Here is a 22,756-nt window from a genome sequence, read left to right as displayed (position 1 = left end):
AACAGAGACACACCTTTTCACACATAGACAGCCAACAATGTCTTAGTTAATGTGATATCAGTTATGGGGAAAATGTATTTTTTACATTAAATACAAAATACTCTGTTGGAAGGTTAACAACCAAAAAATTTTGCCCCACCTCTTTTGGAGGTGTTGTGCTGTAACACCCTTGTTACATTATACCCTTCATTAGGTTGTGCCTCACTGTCCTTAACAGCCTTTTCTCTTATTGTATGTAGATCCCTGAATATGTTTCTAAAGCTTCAGATTTGCATCAAGAAAACCAGAAAAAATACACTAACTGACAAAAAAAAGGAGCCACTGTATCCGTTTTGGTTTTGGTCCTTTGTTTTGCCCCAACTTAAGGCGAGAGCAACTTGCAAAGAAAAGCCTGGGTGCTAAAATTACATTAGGGCCATTGGGACTAAAATCAGTCTAAAATATTGTAGTTTACAGTCTGTATTGGAGTCGAATGTGTCAACATCATTCCGTTTTAATTTAATTTTGTGCACCAAGTGCATAAGTGAAAAACTGGAAGAAGAAGTATCTTAAAGGAAACATTTTTTCTAGACTTTCCTCACTGCTGGCGAACCCAGTCGCAGATTAGAAACATTGGTGTTAGTCAAATAGGCACCGAAGCTCAGTTTAGTCGAGTCTAAAGAGAGTTCCTCTGCTTTCTTTTCAAAGGTGAAGTGTTTTCATGAATAATTATGGTTTGCTCTGAAAGAAAGAAATGAAGCTCATATTACTTCACAGCAAGAACACCCTCTAAGTAAAAAAAAAAGTTATAATGCCCTCTGCTCTCTGTTTAAAAGTTGACATGTACTTGCAGTAGAAAAAAAGAGAGGAAACCTCAGAGAAATTCGAAATTTGATAAGTGGAAGTTTGGAGGCTGTCTCTATGCACAGTGGAAACTTTAATCAAACGGAAGTGTCTCCTAACCATGCAACCCTAGAAAAAGGGTTAGGCTATGTGTTAATAAAAGAAGAAAAGAAGATCAGAAAATGAATGAGTTTTTCATAATTGTTTCAAACAATATATATTTTTTGTCTACTTCTTTAATTTTGCTGGCATGTTATTAGTGCTTCTGAGCAGCAGTGCAGCATGTCTCTAGCACAGTTGCATACTGACCAATGTCATGGAGAGGGAATTAAAGATAATTGTCTAACCTCTAATTATCTCTGGATGAAAGTAGCCCAGTGTCATCACCCCTCCACCCTGTCTGAGTCTTGTTAGTTCCACATTGAGGTTTTTAGATTTCTAATTTAGAAATGCCAAAATGGCCTAAACTATAATGTAATGCACAGTGCTTTAAAATAAAATTACTGTCCATTGATTAAATGGAAAAATGGACATCACACTGCTGCTACAATTATGGATTCTAAAAAAGGCATTGTAGATTTCAGCAGTTGTTCTGGCATGCACTCCAGTGGTTCTGCCTTTAGATTGCTGAGACATTTACCATTTATTTAACTTCAGTTTTATTAAATTAATCCCTGGGGGCTGCAGGCTTCTTTTGTGTGGAAGAAGTTAGAAAAGGCAGCATGAACACATTTCTGAGAAATGTCCTCATCACATACTGTACTATACAATATTTGATAATAGTGTGAGCAACCCTGCAAAATACCTGTCTTCTACTCACTTTACCATGAGTGTGTGAAAGCTCCAACCATGAGACATCAGACTCAATCACAACTGTGAGTTCCTAAATATAAATAAATGGGGACATACTTAAATCACTGCGCAAAAGTTAGAGATCACTCTGAAATGGATTAATTTCTAGTCAAAACAGCGATTAAGGACAAGGGAAATTAAATCATAGTACTTTTACTCTTACTTGAGTTCATTTTTAATGAAATACTTTTACTTCACTACTTTAATTTGAATAAGGTTACAGAGTGATAATAAATCATGAGCATACTCATAAACCAATTACAACAAGACATGGGTAAATTTAAAAGATTTAGGTCTGAAATCTGAAAAAAAAAAAAAAAACCCCAGCAAAACAGAACAGCAACTCGCAGCCGCAAAAACACTACACAGTCGACGTGTTTAGCGGAGAAAGAAAGAACTTTTCCAGCACGCATGAGGAGTATACTTTATCCAAACAATCTCCATTTGTTTCTAAATGAGCTAAAGAAAACTGTGGTATTATAAGCTGATAATAATGCCAAGATAGCTGCTTTCACACCTCAGTCTCACCCTGAGGGAGTAATCCTAGCTAAACAGGTACTGTGTGTAGTATTTTCTTCTTATATTGCTATTTTAGAGTAAAATTGCAACTATTTATTAAAAAAAATGTTGCACATGTTCTATTGCAAGTATTAATTTGTGTTGCTTTAGTTAACTCTGGTGTCTGTATAAAATATGGTTTTGTGGTTCTGCACAGTATTTCTGTCATTGTCATTTACTGAGTATGAATTTTTGTAGTGCCCAAGCTGTAAACAGACTAAACAGATCACCTCATATTAATAAAGAGACTTCAAATAAATCGGAGCATCATGCAAATAGAGTTGAAAACCTGTTGTGCTGTGATATTCAAATCATTGTTTGGTCTAATTGCAGAAAAACCTGTAACATTTCCACTTCTGAACATTTACCTACTTAAAAATGCATTACAAAAACAGATTTATTCCTTGATCTCACCTTACAAATAAAATGACCTCTTCCTAGTCTTTTGGGTTGGCTCTGCTCTATATCGCACACTCTCTCTCCTAACTGTCAAATGTAGTAAAAATACATTTCTGATTCTGTACAAAGTATTTAGTATGATCAGAGTAATATGCCACAGTAAAGAAAATCAGAACTGGATAAATTGCTGTAAATTGCCAGTACTTCTAATGTACTATGCAGATATCCATGAATTTATACAGTTTGAAGGCTATAAATGTAATGTTTACTATCTGTAGATGTTCACAGGTGTGAGTTAATGTAAGCTAATGTTCAGAGAGCTGTCACATTACTAATAGAGTAACCTACTCATAATATTTACTCATGAGGTAATCTTTTTTTTTAGACTTAACTAAACAATGACAAACTGCAGAGCCTTCCAAGGATTCTGGAACTTTATTATAAATAAAATAGAATCCTCTGATAATCTTCAGCACACAGAAACATGTAAACGTCCACTAGTGGAGCGTACTTTGATCAATCTCAAGACTTTTTTTCTCATATAGTATCATATTTGGTTATTGATTGGCACGGTGGCGTAGTGGGTAGCACTGTCCCTTCACAGCAAGAAGGGCCTGGCTTCACTTCCTGTGTGGTTTAGGGTAAGTGGTTACAGAAAATGTGTATGTGTGTTATTGCAGATTATACAAAAAATACACTTGATTACTCCAGATGTTATCCTATTACTTATTTGCTCTTACTTGAGTAATTTCCTTTATTAATACTTAGGTAAAGTAACAGTGCTTTTATTTAAGTAGGGATTTTCAGTACTCTTTCCGCCCCTGCTGGCCATCCGAGAGCCCAGACTTCAACATCACTGAATTGGATTGTGAGAAGCACAAAATGCAAACAACGTCAAAGACTGAACTTTGGAGGTGTGGGAAAACATCAATGTAGATTTTATCTGTTAATTCCATTTTTTATTCTGCTGGAGTACAAACCCAATTCCAATGAAGTTGGGACGTTGTGTAAAAAATAAATAAAAACAGAATACGATGATTTGCAAATCCTTTTCAACCTATATTCAATTGAATACACTAAAAAGACAAGATATTTAATGTTCAAACGGATAAACTTTATTGTTGTTTGCAAATATTCGCTCATTTTGAATTTAATGCCTGCAACACATTCCAAAGAAGTTGGGACAGGGGCATGTATACCACTGTGTTACATCACCTTTCCTTTTAACAACACTCAATAAGCGTTTGGGAACTGAGGACACTAATTGATTAAACTTTGTAGGTGGAATTCTTACTCATTCTTGCTTAATGTACAACTTCAGTTGCTCTACAGTCCGGGGTCTCCGTATTTTGTGCTCCATAATGCACCACACATTTTCAATGGGAGACAGGTCTGGACTGCAGGCAGGCCAGTCTAGTACCTGCACTCTTTTACTACAAAGCCACGCTGTTGTAACACATGCAGAATGTGACTTGGCATTGGCTTGCTGAAACAAGCAGGGATGTCCCTGAAAAAGACGTTGCTTGGATGGCAGCATATGTTGCTCCAAAACCTGTATGTACCTTTCAGCATTAATGGTGCCTTCACAGATGTGCAAGTTACCCATGCCATGGGCACTTACACCCCCCCATATCATCAGAGATGCTGGCTTTTGAACTTTGCACTGGTAACAATCTGAACAGTCCTTTTCCTCTTTGGCCCAGAGGACACAACGTCCATGATTTCCAAAAACAATTTGAAATGTGGACTTGCCAGACCACAGGACACTTTTCCACTTTGTATCAGTCCATCTCAGATGAGCTATGGCCCAGAGAAGCCGGTAGTGTTTCTGGGTGTTGTTGATATATGGCTTTCGCTTTGCATGGCAGAGTTTTAACTTGCACTTGTAGATGGAGAGACGAACTGTGTTCACTGACAATGGTTTTCTGAAGTCTTCCTGAGCCCATGTGGTAATATCTGTTACAAAATGATGTCAGTTGTTAATGCAGTGCCGCCTGAGGGATCGAAGGTCACGGGCATTTAATGTTGGTTTTCTGCCTTGCTGCTTACTTGCAGAGATTTCTCCAGATTCTCTGAATCTTTTGATGATATTATGGACTGGAGATGATGAAATCCCTAAATTCCTTGCAATTGCACATTGAGAAACGTTGTTCTTAAACTGTTGGACTATTTGTTCACGCAGTTGTTCGCAAAGTGGTGAACCTCGCCCCATCCTAGCTTGTGAACGACTGAGCCTTTCAGGGATGCTCCCTTTAAACCCAATCATGACACTCGCCTGTTTCCAATTAACTTGTTCACCTGTGGAATGTTCCAAACAGGTGTTTTTTGAGCATTCCTCAACTTTCCCAGTCTTTTGTTGCCCCTGTCCCAACTTCTTTGGAACATGTTGTAGGCAACAAATTCAAAATGACTGAATATTTGCAAAAAACAATAAAGTTTATCCGTTTGAACATTAAATATCTTGTCTTTGTAGTGTATTCAATTGAATATAGGTTGAAAAGGATTTGCAAATCAGCATATTCTGATTTTATATTTTACACAATGCCCCAACTTCATTGGAACTTCAACTTCAACTTCAACTTCATTGAATTTATTTGTTTTTTTCTATACTACCAGATTATTGTTTCTTTTCAGAGCATTAAACGAAGACATATTCCTTATCCCTCCTATATTAATCAGTTGGTGTCACGCATTCCTCAGGCTCAAACCACAAGGGAATCATATGATTCTCAGTCCTCCATCTTGCTGCAGTAACCATTCTCTGTCACCTGAGTAACCTAACTCAACCTAACTCAATCTAACTGGTTACACCTGTTCTAAGATAATTAGTTTTATTATAAGTCTAGTTTGATGCAAGGTATTGCTTCTTGTTCTAGAGCTACTGAGCAGTCTTTCTTCCTTTTATTATGATTTTTGACTGTGTTTGCTATTTTGACAGTTTATGCCTTTGCCCTTTGGACTTTGTTTGCCTTGTTATGTTTGTCTTTTTGTGTTTCTTGTCTTTACTGGATTTGACCTTTGCCTGTTTTTTGGATATTGGATTATGACTCAAACATTAAAGCCTCACTCTTTTTTTTAACCGCAAGTGTCAGAGTTATTCTTCCACATTACAGAATACGTTGCCTAACATGCAGACGGCGGATCCGGAGGATTTTCAAAAGCTCTATCTGAGCAGGGCCATATGCATGGCTGTCACCAGCAAGTGTTTACTGGGGTAAAGCATTCACTCGACTGGCTAGCTCAAGAACAGTCTGAGAACAGCTTGTGGCTGATGTTAAAGGTCTCACCGTCCAGCTTCAGACTCTAAGCCCTGTTGAACCGGAAACAAACCCAACCAGCTCTCCAGCCCAAGCCGAGGCATCCACTTCATGGTTTCCATTAAGTAAACCTGAGAAAGACCCAGATGGAGACCCAGATAGGTACCAAGGGTTTTTGTTGCAGTCCTCAATTTTTTCAATAACTCCCCCCTTATTTCAGATCAGGACAGAATATCATTCATCATCCCACATTTGGCTGATAGGGCACTAGAATGGGCAACTCCAAGCTGTCAAAGAATACACTCTGTTTCATATTCTCAGTTTTTGAAGGAATTTCAACTGGTTTTCAATCACCCACATGATGGCAAAGTCAGTGGAGAACTGTTGTGTAAGCTACATCAGAGAAATCGCTCTGTAGCAGGCTATGCGTTAGAGTTTTGCACTCTGGCAGCTGGCAGTGGGTGGGACGAGGATGCTCTTTTGATGATGTATCACCAAGGACTGAACTCTGAGATTCTGACCGAACTAGCGTGTAGGGGCAATAAAGGGGTTGGTTTTTAAATCATTTTTGTTACCTGTCATTGTTGGTTGTCATCAGGTTTCTCTTGTCGTTTCAGCCCTTATAGATTCTGGCGCTGAAGATAACTTCTTACATTCTCATCTGGTTGAACAACTACAAACTCCTGTGAAGACCCTACACATTCTGAATTTGAGATTGTTTTAGGATTGTCATAGTTAAACATGACCCCACAATTTCTAGTCCTGAACATGTCATTTTACAATGGTCTGAGCAATATTTCCAAGACTGTATTACAACCCCTATGGTAGTGGTTAGATCCACTTTGGTAGAAAGCCCCAGTGTTGATATATCTGTCAGTTAAACGGAGCCAAATATTTGACAAATTTTGATCTCCGGAGTGCCAGTAACCTGATCAGAATTAGGGAGGGTGATGAGTGGAAATCTGCCTTTGTGACCATTAGGGGGAACTGTACCTGGTTATGCCTTTCTGCCTCTCTATTGCCCTTTCTGTCTTCCAAGCTTTCATTAACGATATTCTGAGAGACAAAATAGGGAAATACACTACAGAGTACCTAGATGACATACTAATCTACTCCCTTGACTTCAAGACACATGTAAAACATTTTCGTTCTGTACTAAAAACACTATAGAGAACAATCTATTCATAAAAGGTGAGAAGTGCGAACTTCATTTGCAATCAGTGGCCTTTTTGGGATGTCATTAATGTCAATGGGGTGGTAATGGACAACAATAAAGTAGAAGCAGTGGTGAATTGGCCTACTCCTTCATCTGTGAAAGAATTACAAAGATTCTTGGAGTTTGCTCATTTTAATCATCGCTTTATCAGAAATTTTAGCAATATTGCTGCCCCTATGACATCTTTACTAAAGGGTGACCCTAGAAAACATGGACCAATGACATGGACCGTACATGCTGAAGAAGTTTTTGTAAAATTGATAGATACCTTCACTACTGCTCCCATTTTAAGGCACCCCGATCCCTCTGAACTGTTTATAGTGGAGGTAGAAGCTTTTGAGACAGGGATTGGGGCCGTGCTTTCTCAGAGATCTGGCAACCCACCTTAATTCCAACCAGTGGCCTTCTATTCACACAGCTCTCACCCACAGAAAAGAATTATGGCATAGGAGATCGAGAATGGCTGGCGGTCTGGTTGGAGAACTGGTTGGAGGGAGCTAATCATTCTTTTGTGGTTGTTATGGATCATAAGAATCTAGAGTATTTATGCAATGCTAAACATCTAAACTCTTGCCAAGCTAGATGGTATCTCTTCTTTTCTAGATTGTGATTCAGTATCACTTATCGTGCCAGTTCTAGAAGTACTATGGCAGATGCCCTTTCTAGAATATATCAAGAAGATACTGTAGAGACAGACCTGTTTAAAAACGGACCCATTCTTTCTCAACATGTAAACATATCATCTATCTCCCAACATATAGATACTGTGTTTAAAGAAGCATTAAGGGATGGTCAGGTGCCTAGTCAGTGCCCCCCTGAAAAGATGTATGTCCCAAGCCAGTTCCACAGTATTACATTACAAACAAAGATGGGCACATTCCTCTCTCACTTCAGGCCATGCACGCAACAATTATTGGCCAACCGTTATTGGTGGGAAAGCATGAACAAGGACGTTCATTTCTTTGTATCCTCCTATTCTATTTGTTCTCAGTGTAAAACTCCAAAGACCTTACCTGCTGGTAAACTCGTTCCCTTCCCCGTGCTGGTACGACCTTGGTCCCACACGTTTTGTTAGATTCATCCCCTTTCCATCACCCCTTATGGCCTTTCCGACAGCTGAAACTTTGTTTAACCAGGTCTTTTGTTATTTTGGCATAGTGGTCCTCAGTTCACTTCTAAAGTCTGGTCAGCCTTTTTTTGCACATGTAGGGGTCTCTATCAGCTTAATGTCTGGTAATGATAATCCACAGTCCAATGGACAGTGTGAAAGAGTAAATTAAGAATTAGGAAAATTTCTAAGATTATTCTGCTTCAATAACCCATTGGTCCAGATTCCTCTTGTGGGCAGACGTAGCTCAGAACTCACTCATCAGCTCAGCTACAGGACTGACTCCTTTTCAGTGCATCCTGGGATACCAACCTCCTATAGAGCCTTGAACAGATGTAACAACAGATGTTCCAGCTGTCGACACCTGGATGACTAGGAGTGAGAAGGTCTGGGAGGAAACGCATCAGAAAATCGAGGTGGAACTCCAGTTACTGTTACTGTCACGCATCCCTCAGGCTCAGTGATCTCTAGGGACTCCATTTCCCAGAATCCACAGGGGGATCACATGATTCTCAGCCCTCCATCTTGCCCTAATCACTGTTCTCCCTAACCTGTGTACTAACTGGTTACACCTGTTCTAAGATAATTAGTTTAGTATGAAGCCCAGGATTTTAGTCTAGTTCGATGTGAGGTATTGCTTCTAGTTCAAGAGTTACTGAGCAGTCTTTCTTCTGTTTATTGTGATTTTCTGTTTTTTGACTCTGTTTGCTATTTTGACTTCTGCCCTTTTTGCCTTTGCCTTTTTGGACATTGTTTGCCTTGTTATGTTTGTCTTTATGTTTCTTTTCTTAACTGGATTTGACATTTGCCTGTTTTTTGACCACAGCATTGGGTTACAACTCAAACACTAAAGCCTCGCTCTCATTTTTTGTAACCGCAAACATTCTGCCACATTCTAGCTGGAATTGCTTTCTTGATGGAGGCTTCCTTACATTTTCTTCAGAGAGGCCAAAGTCCTGCCCCCAGTGTAATTTTCCAATGAAGACACACTTAGGTAGTGATGGTGATTTGGAGAGGTGTTTTTTGCCAATTATGTACTCTAAATTAACCCAGTTAATCCCACCAGTCATTGCCAAAATTTTGCTTTGAATTTATAGAGCCATTTACAGTCTTATGCAAAAGTTTGAGTACCCCTGATTAAATGATGTTTTGTTGATTTTTCAAGAGGAAAGAAGTTTACATCCTCTGTAGGGAACACAAATCTGCACATTTTAATGTGCAATTGCTTTTTTATTTGCTGAATTTAACATATTGGGACAATTTGCAAAAAAAGAATTGTTCCCTATACAGGTTATATAAACTTATTTTTATTTAGAAAATTAACAAAACTCTTAATTTGGGGCAGTTGTGGGCTGGAGGTTAAGGAACTGGCCCTGTGACTGGAAGGTTGCCGGTTCAATCCCCAGTGCTGACAGTCCATGACTGAGGTGTGCTTGAGCAAGACACCTAACCCCCAACTGCTCCCCGGGTGCCGTGGATAGGGCTGCCCACCGCTCTGGGCAAGTGTGCTCACTGCCCCCTAGTGTGTCTGTATTCACTAGTGTGTATGTGGTGTTTCACTTCATGGATGGGTTAAATGCGGAGGTGGGATTAAAAAAGTATCACTTAACTTGATCAGGGCCACTCAGCCTTTTGTTTACAGTTCTATAATAGGAGCTGAGGGGCAGTTGCTTTAGACCCTCATGAATTAAGAAAGGCAAATGGCAGTTGCTTTAGCACATGTTTATTGGCTTGTTTTATTAGTATTTATTGAGTCAATCTTGCTGTTCTTTTGTAAAGATAGGTGTTAATTAGCAGCAAAATAAACTTTGAAGTTTATTTAAACTAGATAACACCACTAATTCTTCAATGAATTCAGTTCTACCTTTTTCAAAGGTACTGGTTATTAGAACTGATGTTTCCATTTTTCTGTAAATATCAGACAAGCAAAGACTGACATTGCGTTGTGGTAGAGCTGCTGTTTAGTGACTTTGGTTTCCATGGCTGTGGCATCAGCTCATATTTATTTCCAGTAGCTGTCTCTGCAGATGTCAGTACTTAAAATGCCTAATTACTTAGAGCAGCTAAAAGTTTTAAATATTGCACTCCATATTTCTGGGGCTCCTTTGTTTCTGACCTCTTTTTCTTTTTCATAGTGTAATTTGTACTGTTTGGAGAAGGATAGACAGGTTTCTTTTTTATGCAGTAATTTGCAGTGGAGTGTAAGTAGTGTGAGGGTGATGCTGCACACTTCTCTTCTGCCAAACTACAGCCTTAGCTCAGCCTGATTTCACTAGCTGTGCTGTTACTTCTAGACCTACAGAGTCCCAGATCATTCTGCTTTTTTTTCTATTCTAAGTTCTGTTGAAGGGCTTGAAGTGCCTGGGTAGTATTGTCAGCTCTTTGAAAAGACAGATTCTGTGGAAACATTGTCCCATACAAAGGTAAATTTGCCATCTTTCAAAGAAATGGGGATAAAAATGGCTAAATGTTTTTGAGGAGCCTTCTTCATGCATGGGTTTCAAATGTTAAGTGAGGCATTCTGTATGTAACTGGTACATCGTCAGGGCATCGCTTAGGGCTTAGAATAATTTACCTAAGAAAAAACAGCACATTATCAAATTGTTATTGCAGTCCATAAGGATCCAACAATCAGGAATTCTTATTGTAGCCCGGGGAAAAGGTACCACACAGGACACAATAAATTATTTTTTGGGGCTCATTTATTTGCCTGTTACTTTGTTTGGAAAAGTATTGTTCTTGTTTTGCTTGCTTATTTTCTTTCCAAAAATTGTATTTGGTTTTTATAAAGTTTCATATGGATTTCAACCCCATGGGGGCGCACTTTATCTTGAGTGAACACAGTACAAACTAGAGTGCAATATAAATAAGACCAAGTAAATATGGCAGTGCTTTATGACTGTAAAACAAAGAAATACAAAAATAGTGAGAAGAACAAAATCACAAAAGTAGAGCCACTAAAAAAATGACACAGAGAAAACAAACAGAAACTCACATCTCAGGTACGTTAGAGACTCCCTTTTCACAGTTGAACTGCTCTGAACTGCGTACACATAGTTCTATATTCAACACAATAGATTTACAGTTTTAAGGTTACAGAATGTTATTACAAATATCCTCAAGAACATTTAAGATCTCTGCTGGAATGGGAGAGCCAGCTGAATATGATCTCATGCACCTCGAACCATATACAAAAAATAAAACGTTTACATATGTGAAAACATGGTCATCTCTACTTTACAGGAACACTATATAATAGTTTGACACCTATAAACTACTTCTGGGTTTAAGGTTGAAGTAATTACCAGTGGATTTCTCCCTCCGGGACATTACTAACTCCACCACGCAATCTGTACAAAACCATGCGCTCTGACGACAAACTCTTGCTAGAGACGCTCAAACCACGCGATAAGTCGAGTTTCTTAAAGGGCTGGTGTTCATTTACCCACCACGTTTACACTTACAGAAAGGATTAGTCCGCTTGCTCCTTCTGATGGCAGGAGTACCAGTTTCCTCACCTAAAACCTGAGAATGACCGGTTGCTAATTCAGCCTTCCATACACTCATACCCTCAGTGTCAGTCACTACACTCACATTTGGTATGTGATTAGGATTAGGCAGGGTGACCTCTTCAATTACCACAAAGTCTCTGTTGGATAAATCAGGTTCTGTGTTTGAGTTTGGCGCAACAGCCAGAACACTTCCCTTATTAGTCCTAGGTTTGGGAACTGGAGTTTCACATGGATGTATTTCTGACCTATGTAATCGGACCGTCTCCACAGGTTCTACAGTATGTGTAGTACCCTGAATGTCGACTACTCTATACAAAGTAGGACTCCAAGCATCTTGGATCTTATTTCTGCCAGGGGGTCGGTGACGAAGGTACACCACTTGCCCTATATCAACGGGAGGACAAAACACGCTCTTATTTTGAAATGAGATCCTCTTGGCCGCTTTCTGCTCCGAATACTCTTTTGCACGTTCATGCGCCACCCTAAGTCTCTCCTGATGCACCGCAAGCCAATCCTGCCTACTGTCTACACCATCCTCACGAGCCAAGAGTGCTCCTAAAGGCAAATGTGGCTGCATTCCAAAAAGCAAATAATAAGGTGAATACCCTGTGGCAGAATGCGATGTCACATTGTATGCATAAACCAATTCAGGCAAATACTCAGGCCAACGTTTTTTCTTTCCTGGAGGGAGGGTGCGCAGCAAATCATGTAGAGTTCGATTATATCTCTCACACTGTGCGTTTCCTTGAGGCCTATAAGGAGTTGTCCGTGACTTTTTGACTCCTTACAGTTTACACAATTCAGCAACGACTTCACTCTCAAAATTTCGACCTTGGTTGGAGTGAATTCTCTCTGGAATTCCATATTTCATAAACCACTCTTTAAGTAGCACTTTTGCAGTAGTATCTGCTTTCTGGTCCTTAGTGGCAAACGCCTGTGTGAATTTACTGAAAATGTCTGTAAACACCAGAACATTTTCACGGCCATCAGAAGCTGACTCCAACACAGTGAAGTCCACGGCCACTACCTGAAGAGGCCTAGATGCCAAAAATGCCTTTACAGGACCCTTTCACCCATGTCTCAACATCTTCAAACATGCCCACCCAGAAACAACGCTGTCTTAATAGACTGTGTGTTCGCTCAATACCTTGGTGCCCCATTTGATCATGCACACTCTCCAACACCTGGTCTCTCAAACCAACAGGTATTAGCAACTGCCAACATTCACCATGATGAGGGTCTTCTATGACACAGTACAACAACCCATTTCTCTCTCAAATGTATCTCCACTGTTTTAGGATCCTGCTGACAACTCTACTCAACCCTACCTGCTCCCTATGACTAGGCTTCTCACCCCTCTCCCAAAAGCCCCTAACTCTTGTCCACAAGCACGTATCTGTCATATTTTACAACACTCAATACCAGCAGAGATGAGGTCTAGGGAAGTTCCTTGCCTCATAAAATTACAGACAGCCACACCATCATACAAATCTTCATCAGGACCCACATCAAGACCTGTTTCAGGCTCCCCTGCAAATTCCTGTCTGGAGAGAGCATCGGCAGCTGTATCCGGGTCTATATGTCACTTCAAAATCAAAAACAGACAACTGTGCTAGCCACCTCTGTTCTATGGCTCCTAATTTAGCCGTATTGAGATGACAGAGGGGACTGTTGTCTGTGAAAACCACAAACCCTGAGCCCAGCAAGTAACCCCTGAACTTTTCAGTGATGGCCCACTTCAAGGCTAGAAGCTCAAGCTTCATATTGCTGTAGTTACGGTCATTCTTTTCAGCGTTACGTAGCCATCTGCTGGCATATGCGATAACCCGCTTAGTGTTACCTTGCTGCTGATACAGTACAGCACCCAGGCCCTTATTGCTGGCGTCAGTCTCAAGGGCGTGTAAAATCTGCAAACCCCAACACAGGAGCAGTGGTGAGCTTCTCTTTCAATTGCTCAAAAGCATTCTGACATTCGTCATTCCACATGGAACGCAGACAGAGTGTTTGTCTTGGAATGTCTTCCATTTCTTATACAGGAATTTACCAAATCATGCAAGGGACCTGCCACTTTAGAAAATCCTTGAATAAATCGCCTGTAGTAGCTACAGAACCCTAGGAATGACTGTAATTCCTTGACAGTCTGAGGGATCTCCCAATTTTTTACAGCAGCTACTTTACTTGGGTCCGTCCCAATGCCATTTGCTAACACCTGATGACCAAGAAACCGCACCTCAGGTTGAAGGAAACTGCACTTTTGCAATTTCACCTTTAAACCAGTTTCCAGGAGGCGCTTAAACACAACTTCCAGCCTCTCTAGGTGTTCTAGAAAATTCTGAGAGAAAATTAAATGTCATCTAGGTAGACCAGCATTATCTGGAAAATTAAGTCACTCATTGTACATTACATTACATTAAATTTAGCAGACGCTTTTATCCAAAGTGACTTACAAATAATGAGGTACATAGAACAAACATAGTCAGGCCTTAAAGGAGGCCAAAGTAGCTTGCATTAATCGCTGAAAGGTTGCCGGCCCATTACAGATCGCAAACGGCATCCTCAAAAAATGGTATAGTCCAAAGGGTGTAGTGAATGCGGTCTTGTGTCTGTCCCTCTCATGCATAGCAACTTGGTGATACCCACTTGTTAGGTCAATTGTTGAGAAGAATTTCGCTCCCCTGAGAGCATCAAAGCTCTCGTCAATTCTGGGCAAAGGAAAGGCTTCATGTTTGGTCTTGGAGTTAAGTCTCCTATAATCCACACATAGTCTGAGACCACCATCAGGTTTCCGGACAAGTACTATAGGCGAAGCAAAGGCACTAACACTTTCTTGTATTACACCCCTTTTCAGCAGTTTGGAAATGTGCTCACAAACTTCTCCGTACTGGGTATGAGGGTATACATCTGTATGGCTGCCCTACAGGCACATCATCTGTCAAATGTATTTCATGTTGGACCTTTTCAGTGTAACCTAAGTCTTCATCCTCAACAGCGAATATGCTGGAATATTTCCTGAGCAGTACACGAAGTTGTCCCTGCTGCTTAAGAGTACCTCCTACTCTTACTTTATCTAGAACTGACATGGAATCAGGCTGCTATGTTGCAATTACATCCAGTGTGATATGCTCAAGGTCAGTGGAAATTCTCTGGAATTTAACTTCACATGACTCATCTGCTTGGACATGCTCTATAGGAGACAGAATGCCTAGCCTAGTCCTAGACTGTAACCAAATGTCTTCTTGAGACATATTAATAACCTGGACAGGGAACAAATGGCTCCGAGATGACACCAAGGTGGCCACTACAAGTCCCTCTGGTAAAGGGGTATTTACTGGCTCTTGGAGTAACCATCATCCTTCACAGTTCTACGCCCTCTAGCTATGACTGTTGACACAGATGAAGCTGGTACATGAACCACATCTTTGCCTGACACCCAAGCGAAAACAGCCCTGTCCACTACATTTACAGTCTGCATCTGCTGAAAAGCTTGCCCCCAATCAGAATCAAGTTTGCCATCCAAGGTGGTGTCAAATTCTGCTTGCAGAATCTACCTACATCTACAGATGATATTCATCCCAATAAGGCCTGGAACAGATGAGTTGTTCTGAGTTTCTTTCACTACAAGAAACCCACAGTTTCACAAAGTTACACCCATAGTTTCCACATCTAGCTCTAGATAACCAAGATAGGGTATGTTTAAACCATTAGCTGCCATGATTTTTAACCACCCAGATGTAGAAAGCACATCTTTTAAAAAAAAATTCTCAGTAATTGTACTGACCTGGCTACCAGTATCCAATAAACAGGATGCTGGCACACCCCTGATCCTCAACTCTATGACTGGAAATTTTCCCACTGCTCGCTCTAGAAGCCTACTCTGGGATGGACTGACTTTAGATGAGCCTACTGCATCCCCTCACATTGCTTGGCTCATAGCAACCGAGGGCTTCCGTTTCCCTGAGCTGTGACTTGCTCTAAGGGCTTTTTAGCCTTCCCATCATGCTTCAGTGTACATTTCCTTGCAATATGACCCACCCCATTACACCTAAAACATATGGGCTGTCCATCCTCTGTAAACTTTGGTGTATTTCTAGGTCTGCTTTTAGTACTGCAGACACTCTGTGGGACCCCAGGTGTTGCTAGTTTCCTAACAGCTTTGGTAAGTTCAGAGATTGCTTGGTCTTGTTCTGCTATCTGCTTCTCTTGTTGCGTTACTACTTTAAGTATAGCTTCTAAAGTAGTGGCATGCTCATCCTGAGTAGAAATGGTTGAGCAACCTGCCTCATCAGTGATTTCTGAGAGCACTTGCCTGTGCCTAACTGTTCGGGGGCCACAGGACTTGTTGTCTTCCAGTGACCACAACACAGCCTCATTACGAACCTCGAGAAGACTTGACTCTCCTAAGAGTTCTCTCCTAAGAGAAGCATCCCTCAATCCTTCAATGAACTGATCTCTGAGAATAGTCTTTTCATTGGACAGTGTGTCCAGTGACTGTTTTGTAACTGATTTCAAAATCAGTGATAAAGCATGAGAGTACTCTCTGAGGTTTTCTCTGCCTGTCTCCGTCAGAATGTCTGTAAGAGCTGAGAAGCACTGTGCTTCTCCCCAAACGCATTACGTAAGAATCTGAAAATGTCGCTAGGTTGGCTACGATTACTACTCATACACAACCGTACTTCTTCTAAGGCTGACCCTTTTAACAATGAGATTAAGAAATTAACCTGCTCGTTTTGTGACTGCTCTCTGGTTCTGAGAACCCTTTCTACTTCTTCAATAAATTCCTCAACAGACCTTCCATCCTTGCTAAATTCCCCACAAAAACTCTGAATATGACGGTCTCTGGGAAAAGAAAAGACTTGTCAATCTTCTTCAGCCACTCCTCGGTCTGCTTCACTGCCTCTGTAACATTGGCACCATCCGTCAGTGACACGTTAAACCACTTTCACAGGCATTTTACTGGGTTGCCCTCGATGGGTGGGATGACCTCACCCTGGACTTGGAGACTAAACCTGCTGGTGACTCTGCCCTTCTTGATGACCATACTCCTGGACTTCCTGGCCTTGAACAGCATGCCCGCCCATGAGGCAATGCTGCCCAATGTATCCAGCACCCATCTTGCTTGGACATGCATCACAGTGGTTACTGTGATGTCGTCCATAAACGCTCGCAGCACCGGCTGCACGACACCAGTCTCCAATTTAGGGCCCCGGGTTATGCCCTCTGCAGCGGATAACAGTATGTTCATGTCCATAATAAACAAGATGGGGGAGATGGTGCACCCTGTTGGAATCCCCTTTTGGAGGTCCAGCCAGTTGGTGGTAAAGAGTGCCGATGTAAACCTGAGTCAAACCTCGGATTGCCACAGGAATGTAATAATGGTCAAGTCCTTCTTGGATGAGATCGTGTGGAATTGACCCGTAAGCATTGGCTAAGTCTAGCCAGACGACTGTTAGGTCGCTTTTCTTCCGTTTTGCTTCTTGGATCAGTTGGGTAATCATCGAGGTATGTTCCAGACAGCCCGAGAAACCTGCGATGCCACCTTTTTGGATGGATGGATTGATATAATGGTTTTGCATCATTTGGCTTTACGGACGACGTCCAGAACTTCTTGCCATGTGGGTTCCTTTGCATTCAACTCAGTTGTTGGCTTCTCAGGCCTTGAGATATTGCAGTTGGCCCCTAGGCCCTGACTCCTGTTATGGTCGCTGTGAGCTTCCGCAAGGAACTCTTCAACCTCCATCTTTGAGCTGGAGAGTGAGCCAGATTTTTGTTGGCATAGAAGAATCTTTGCGAAGCTGTATGGATCCTTCACAAACTGAACTCTTCTCCTTTCTTTCTTCCGACGCTGCTTCCGGATGTGCTCTGCTCTCCTGACGCTGCATAGCTGTTCCCAGAGCTTACTTGTTAGGTCTTTGATACCTTCCTTCTCGGTCGGTGAGCTGGTCTTGAAACGCTTGTTGAGGGCTTTTATCTCACTTCTTAGGCGACGGATCTCTCTCTCCCTCCTATTTGGCTGCTGCTGTAGTTGACGTTGGCCTTTCTGAACCATAGTGCCAAAACGTTCCTTGGCAAGGTTGTATACTATGGTTATTAGTGCGTCGATCTTCTTATGAGCTGAGCCTAATACAGTTGCTTCCAAGATGCCTTCGAGGTCGTCATCCAGCTGCATCCAAGCATTGTTGTCTACCATTGTAGGCCATTTAATCCTCTCTCTCCTTGCCAGTTGGATTGGGGTGGTTGGAGGGGGTTCACATGAGCTGGTCTCTGGTGCTGGGGCAGTTCAGTTGTGGAGAGATCTTCAGCACTGTGGGGTGCTTCCTGGCTGGAGTTCTCCTTCGTCTGACCAGACTTTGGGTCTGTGCGCTGCTCCTGAACTGCAGATGTTCTGCACTTGGACCTACTCTGATGTTGCTTTAGTCCTCTGGTGCTTTTGCAGATCTTCCCGCAATGGCACCTAACAGTGTATTCCACTCCAGTCAATGTAGATTGCTTGAGCTTTATCGTAGTCATGTTCCGTGTCCTGGCCGATATCGGTGTGTCCGTCTCATTGAGTCTCTCTTCCGCCCCCCCTCTCGGGAGACTCTGAGGGTATTGTTCATTTAGTTCCTTCGTAGCTTGGGGGGTGCCCTTTTACGAGTGCTGCACACAGGATTGCTAGCCCTGTGTGCCCGCACCAGACTTTCCTGGAGGTCAGCTGTCTCTCCAGCGTCACCGACCTTTCTCAGTTGTCATCTAGTCTAATTCCCCAGCGTTGACTTGTTGGATACACACAAGGTGCCTTCCTCAGCTACCTTAGCAGGTAGCTGTAGCCTTAGGCCAGGAGCAGATGTCATCAGGTGGTGTACTCCTGGCTTCCAGCTTTCCTCCTCTCTCTTACTCCAAATCCAGCATGAGGCACGTTCCGCCTCCTCCCCCATCCGGCGAGCTGCTTGCTTTTTATTGTGCTCATCCATTCCTATGGCAGAAAGGAAACTCCATGCAGACCTTGCTGGAAAGCCTCTGCACCCTATCTCCACTGGGAAGACCCATGTCTGCCAGCCTCTATTGCGGCAGTCTTGGGCCAGCTGTAGGTACTTTGCAGCCTTCCTTTCGTGGGCCTCCTCACAGCCCTCCTCCCATGGTACTGTCAATTCAACCAGGATTATCTTCTGGTCCTTGGATGACGACAGTACTATATCAGGGCAGAGGGATGTTTGCACCACTTCCGGAAACTGCAACCTCCTTCCAAGATCCACCCTCATCTCCCAGGAACTTGCAGTGTGGAGAATGCTAGTTCTTTTCTTTTTGGTGGTTTGTGCGGGTCTAACTCCTTCCTTGACAAAGGTGATTGCTCTCTGTGCGGTTGTGTGGGCTGGTCTCTTCTTAACCCTCTCCCGCTCTATGGTGTCTGCCAATGAGAGGAGTACTTTGTCGTGGCGCCATCTATACCGCCCCTGGGTTAAAGATGTTTTGCACCCAGACAATATATGGACCAAGGTCCCCCTCTTGTCGAACAGCTTACAAAGCGGATCCTCTCTTAGACCCCACCCGATATAAATAAGACCAAATAAATACGGCAGTGCTTTACGACTGTAAAACAAAGAAATACAAAAATAGTGAGAAGAACAAAATCACAAAAGTAGAGCCATTAATAAATGACACAGAGAAAACAAACAGAAACTCACATCTCAGACACATTAAATACACTTTTTCTGTATTTCTACAAAATATATTTAGAAGAAATACACTTAAAAGTATGCTTTAGTTTGTTGTTTCCAAACATACTTAAACATGTTTTAATACAAGTATATTTATTTGTCTATATATATTATTGGACAACTGAAGTGCATTATTTAAAAAATATATATTTTAAAGAAATGCATTTTAAAGTATGTCTTAATACAACTTCACAAGTACACTTTGATTAATATATTTTTTTCTCTTTCTTAAGCAATTCCTTTTAAAATATGCTTTAGTTGTCATAATTGGCCTCTCCCAGTCCTGTCCACTTGCATTTGTTTTGTTATTTCTCAGTCCTGCCCCCTTGTTTCCAGACCCTGCCCCTGATTGTTACCACCTGTTATCCACCTGTCCCTCATTATCCCTGTTATATTATTATTATTATATTAATATATATTATAATATATTATTATATTAAGCTCTGTGTTTGTCCTGGTTTGTTGCTGGTCTTTGTTTGAATTGTTTAATAGTGTCAGAAGTGTATTGTCCATTTTGTTTATCCTATGTTGTTTTTCATGTCTGTACCCCCAACCTCACCGTGTTGGCTACCTGACCCTGGACCGTTTAAACCCTGACTCTGGAATTTCCCTTAATAAATCTTGCTTACCTCTGCATATGTGTCCACATCATCATCACTCCCCAAAGGTTACAGAAAGACCAGCCAACCAAGGACACAATGAGAAAGCGAGACTCCGGTATGTGGTTGTTCCATTGGGACGAAACTCCGGCTGTTTCCAAGACATGTCCCAACACCACCAAACCTGAGACAGCAAATCCCCTGGCGCTGAGGGTATAAGAGCGTCTTGTTGTTCCTGTAAGAAGGCTAAGGACAATCCCATCTTGTATTATGATGACAAGAGCTCAGGTAAGCACCTTGGGTCCACCTGTCTTGAGCAACGCTGCAGGGAGGAGTGACCTGTAGTGCAAGACAAGGTGAGACGGACAGAACATGCAGAAAAAACCTTTTTTATGGCACTTGGCTTATTCTCAAGCACCACTGCAAGCTTCCCAGTGAGCTGTGGGAGTGGCCGAGAGGGTTCTGTTTCTGCTTGTTTCTCAGGTTGTTCCTGGTGTTGTGGACACCACCTGAGTTCCTGATCTAATGGCCGTACCCTGCGGCACACCTGTTCTAGTGCCAACTACTTGTGGCACACCTGTTCCTGTGGCTGCACCCTGTGGCATGCCTGTTCCCATGGCCGCACCCCGTGGCATGCCCACACCTCTGGGCCAGTCGCCGCACCTCCGGATCCGCCACCTGTCGCCGTGCCTCCGGACCCACCTTCTGTCTCCGAGGACATCGCTGCAGGCTTGCCTTCATCCGAGGACATTGCTGTAGGTCTGCCTGCCTCCAAGGATGTCACTGTAGGCCCACCTGCCTCCGAGGACGTTGCAACCCCTGTGTTCTGGCTCGTCCCGCTCTTGCCTGTGTCTGTTGCTCCCTGTGGGCCTCCTATTCCGTCTGTGACTGTTGCTTCCCATGGGCCTCCTGTTCTGCCTGTGTCTGCTTCTGTGTCCACTGTTTTTTCTGTTTCTTCGTTTTTGCTCTCCTCTGTTCCTGGTGTGGTTTTGTTCCCTACTGGTGTGTCTGTGCCCATTCCTGTTTTTCCTGTTTCTCCTTCTGTTTCTGTCCCGGTATCTGTTTGTGTGTCGATTTCTGTGCCTGTGTCTGTTTTGGTTCTGGTTCCCTTATCTTTTACTTGGTCTATCTTGCATTGTTGTTGTCCTCATCCTGTTGTGCCGGTCATCCCTCATTCAGTGTTTTCTGTTGTTCCTCCTCATCCTCTATCCCGGCCTTTGTTTCATCCTCAGTCTGTTTGTGTTGCCTCATCCTGTGTCTGGTGCTGTCTCTTCTGTTTCCTCTCTGGTTTCTGTGTCTGTGCCTTTGGCTCCTGTTCCATGTTCTCCTCCTGTCTCTCCTCTGGTGTCTGTTTCTGTTCTGTCTGTTCTGTATTCTACATCTGTTTCTGCTCCTGTTTCTGTGTCTGTGCCTTTGGCTCCTGTTCTGTGTTCTCCTCTTGTGTCTGCTCCAGTTTCTGTTCCTCTGTCCATGGTTCCTGTTCCGAGTTCTCCTCCCGTGTCTGCTCCTTTTTCTTTGCCTGCCCTGTTTCCTGTGCCTGTTCCGTCTTCCCTTACTTGTGTTTTGTGTCCTGTACCTGTCTAGTCTCTGATTTTGGTCCCTTGTGTCTGTTTGGTTTTGTTTTTTTTTTCTTTTGGCATGCTTCAGTGCTGCGTGCCTTGGGGGAGGGTTCTGTCACGATTGGCCCCTCCCAGTCCTGTGCACGTGTATTTGTTTTGCCAAAAATTTGTATCTGATTGTTACCACCTGCTATCCACCTGTCCCTCATTATCCCGCTTATATTTAAGCTCTGTGTTTGTCCTGGTTTGTTGCTGGTCTTTGTTTGAATTGTTTGGAAGTGTCTGAAGTGTATTGTCTGTTGTGTTTACCCTGTGTTGTTTATTATGTCTGTACCCCAATCTCTTTGTGTTGGCTACCTGACCCTGGACCTTTGACTCTGGATTTGCCCTTAATAAATCTTGCTTATCTCTGCATATGAATCCACCTCATCATCGCTCCCCAATGTTACATTAGTACAATTTAGGAAGTACACTTTAATGAATGTATTTATTCACATAAAGCATATGTAACTAAAATATATATTTAATTGTTATGCTATTTAAATGTATTACATAAAATAGAATTTCAAAGATTGAAGGTATGCTTTAGTACACCTTAGGAAGTATGCTTGAGTGAAAGCATATTTAAAAAATATTTAACTGTCAAATCAACTTAAAATTAATTAATTTCTAACCAAAATTAGGCAATAAAGTGTACTTTGTTTCACATAATCTTTAGATTATCTGTACATTGTAAAAATATTAATCATACTTAATCATAAATTTCACATGATTATTATGTTAACTTATCATTGTAGTTTAAAGTATTGCAGTATTGTATTATGTATTGTAGTATTTAACATTGTACTTAAATTGTACATTGTAATTGTCATCTTTTAAACATAAACAAAGCATATTTCTCATTGATTTTTTAGTACATAAATCTAGAACATATTAAAACGAAACAAAACAAAACCAAAAACATTTTCACACAGTATAAAATTCTCAAACTCATAAGCGTTTGATTATAGTCCTTTAGCAGGCTTTTTAATTGCAACAAAAATGATTTTATTTCACAAAATAGCCATACAATATTTCATGCATGAACTTAGATAAAATGTTTAACTGAATGTCTCTACAAGTTTTTTTTTCACCTGAACCTCCTGATTAATAGGCAAGCAACAGAGTTTGAGGTATAAGT

This window comes from Pygocentrus nattereri, chromosome 8, assembly GCF_015220715.1.
Source record: "Pygocentrus nattereri isolate fPygNat1 chromosome 8, fPygNat1.pri, whole genome shotgun sequence".
NCBI lineage: Eukaryota > Metazoa > Chordata > Actinopteri > Characiformes > Serrasalmidae > Pygocentrus > Pygocentrus nattereri.
This window is presented reverse-complemented; position numbering follows the sequence as displayed.